Genomic DNA, 3,127 nt, shown 5'->3' with positions numbered 1-3,127 from the left:
AAAGTGCTGGGATTACAGGCATGAGCCACTGTATCTGGCTGGCCTCGTCATTCTTTTTCTTTTTCTTTTTTTGAGACAGAATTTTACTCTTGTTGCCCAGGCTGGAGTGCCATTGCATGATCTTGGCTCACGGCAGCCTCCACCTCCCAGATTCAAGCAATTCTTCTGCCTCAGCCTCCTGAGTAGCAGGGATTATAGGCACCCACCACCTCACCCAGCTAATTTTTCTTTTGTATTTTTAGTAGAGACGGGGTTTCACCATGTTGGCCAGGCTGTTCTCAAACTCCTGGCCTCAGGTGATCCACCTGCCTCGGCCTCCCGAAGTGCTGGAATTTCAGGTGTGAGCCACCATGCCTGGCCCAGCCTTGTCATTCTTGATGCCTGCAATTTCACTCTCCTGCTGTGCCAAGAAGGCTGTGGCCAGATCTTCTTCACTGGCGCTGGCCACTCCGTTCCCCACTGTCGGACTGCCAGAGGTGCAGGCAGGTCACCAAACTCAGCCAGGGCGGTTTGATCCAGCTCAGCCAGGGCAGTCAATTCAATGGCACAGACACAAATGGTGAGAGACAAACCAACCAGCCCATGGACACCATACCTGGCAGCCACCACTGTGGTGGCAACCGGGAGAGGAGGACAAGTGAGAGGAGGGAGAAGACCTTTGCCTGTTTTTTAATGGGATTGTTTTTGGCTTGTTGATTTAAGTTCCCTGTTTTCTGGATGTCATGTATTTGTCAGACAGAGTTTGCAGATATCTTCTCCCATTCTGAACATTGTCTATTTGCTCTTGTGAGAAACACATTCACCCATCCAAACCCAAAGAAGAGACATGAACAGTGGAAGTGAGACTTTTTATTTTTTAAGATGGAGTCTTGCTCTGTTGCCAAGGCTGGAGTGCAGTGGCATCACCTTGGCTCACTGCAGCCTCCACCTCCTGGGTTTAAGCAATTCTCCTGCCTCAACCTCCTGAGTAGTTGGGATTACAGGCACATGCCACAATATCTGGCTAATTTTTGGGTATTTTTAGTAGACATGAGGTTTCACCATATTGGCCAGGCTGGTCTTGAACTCCTGACCTCAAGTGATCTGCCCACCTTGGCCTCCCAAAGTGCTGGGATTACAGGCATGAGCCACTGCACCAGGTGGGAGTGAAACTTTTAATAGCAGTCTTGCAAGATCAGGTATCTGGTAGGCAGGCACACCCAGGGCAGTTACAGCAGGCAATTTATTTCCTAGCACACAAGTCCCTCCCCCAGTTCCTCATTAGTCGAGTACTATTGGGTTAGAATCTTCCCAGATGTCACCTAAGTTTCACTATCTCCTTATAGGGTCATACCCTGGTCCCCTTCCTTGCTTAAGTTTTGATTTCCGAATAACAAAACTTTATTCCCTTTTATGGGCTGACCCTTCCTCTACCTTCTGTTTGCTTATTATGACTTCCTTCATGCATAAGCAGTGCAGTTTGTCACATCCACAGGCTGACTGCGAGTACTTAGATCTATCTTGCCTTGAAAATGGACCATTAAAATGTTTTCTTACAAGTTCCCTTTTCTTTTCTTCTCTTTCTCTGTCTCTCTTTCTCTCCTTCTTCCTTCCTTCTTTCTTCTTTCTTATCTTTTGGTCTTATTTTTACTTTAATCTTTAGGTCCTTTGGTCCTCAAATCATTTTAGGACTACTTTACTTTCTTTTTCATAGTCTGGTTAAGTGTCTAACAACAGTAAGTTATTTTGCTGATAGGTCATGGGCATTTGTTTGTTAATAGCTGTTCCAATTAACCTTCGTGCTAGTCCCCTTAACAAGGGATAATGTAGCATCCCACTGCTGTTAATGCCCCTGCTACAATTATTAGAGATGTAAGGATTGAAGCTACCACACCTTTCCATTTCCCAAACCAACCTTCTAGCCAACCAGTAAATCGATCATCAATTCCAGCATTTTCTTCCAGTTGGCAAGAGTTTTCAGTCCTTGTAATGCTTTTGCAGTAGTTCAATCTGGGGCAGTATTCTTGGGAATGAAAATACATTTCCCACCCAGCATAACACATAATGCCCCCTTTGTCTGCTAGTATCATGTCTAGTTCAAGCCTCTTTTCCCAGGCCATTCAGCTGGTGGCATGTAACTGGCTAGCCACCCCTTTGAGGATGTCCCAAGTATAATTGATGAATCTCTGTTGATAATAATAAATAGAATTAATCCAATCTACATTTTTATTAATAGTTGATCATGAGAAGAGTGTTGACTGAAACCCAGCAGCTGTTTGATTTCAGGCCTTAAACTCATTAAGCACTTCCTCTAGGGACTCCTATTAAGTCAACATATATATTATGATAAGAAAAATTTGTCAGGGAGCTGAGAACCTGATATTTCCAGGAGTGCCTCATGGAGTTAGTGATGGCCACTTTTGGCATGGCAGCATTTTCTGTCCCAGCTGGGCCAATCCTGTCACTTAACCCACAGGAAGAAGTCGAGTTTCAAAAGGAGGTGGTACAGGTTCGCAAGCGCACAACCCAGCAAAAAGAACAAGAACAACTTACTCCTGCAGTCGTCTTTGTGTGCCACCTACTTAATGAAACCCAGATCTTTTCGTATTTCTCCTAGTTTGGCACTGTTACATGGTTCAGACTGTTCAGAAGTAAAAGGACTGAAAATAGCAAAGGCTCTGCATCTGTGAAGTTTGAGTTTGAGGATGTTGCCAAGATGGTTGCTGAAACAATGAACAACTACCTGTTTGGTGAAAGACTCGTGGAGTGTCATTATATGCCACCTGAAAAAGGACATAAAGAAATCTTTAAAGACTGGAATGTTCCGTTTAAGCAGCCATCATATCCATCAGTGAAATGGTATAATCAGAATTGGACACTAACACAAAAGCTACGGATGGAGGAATGATTTAAAAAGAAAGAAAGATTACTCAGGAAGAAATGAGCTAAAAAGGAATTGATTATGATTTTCCTTCTTTGGTTTTACAGAAAACAGAAAGTATTTTAAAAACTAATCATCAGACATCTACAAAAGGCCAGGTTTTATGAAAGAAGAGAAAGGTTTTAGGCACTCTTGACACTTCTGAGAAGACTGTGGATAGCCAGGGCCCCATACCAGTTTTTACACCAACATTTTTTGAGAGACAAA

At 43.6% G+C, this 3,127-nt stretch overlaps 2 pseudogenes; one reads left to right on the top strand and one right to left on the bottom strand.

Moving 5' to 3' along the window:
- The window catches only part of LOC105541849, a 7,624-nt pseudogene extending 7,031 nt beyond the window's left edge, over positions 1 to 593 (bottom strand).
- Positions 594 to 2,404: 1,811 nt separating this feature from the next.
- Positions 2,405 to 3,114, top strand: LOC105541831 (annotated as a pseudogene).
- Positions 3,115 to 3,127: the final 13 nt, after the last annotated feature.

This window comes from Mandrillus leucophaeus, unplaced genomic scaffold (genome assembly GCF_000951045.1).
Source record: "Mandrillus leucophaeus isolate KB7577 unplaced genomic scaffold, Mleu.le_1.0 Scaffold245, whole genome shotgun sequence".
In the NCBI taxonomy this organism is placed as follows: domain Eukaryota; kingdom Metazoa; phylum Chordata; class Mammalia; order Primates; family Cercopithecidae; genus Mandrillus; species Mandrillus leucophaeus.
The sequence above is the reverse complement of the archived record's forward strand: the minus strand, read 5'-3'. Positions and strand labels throughout refer to the sequence as shown.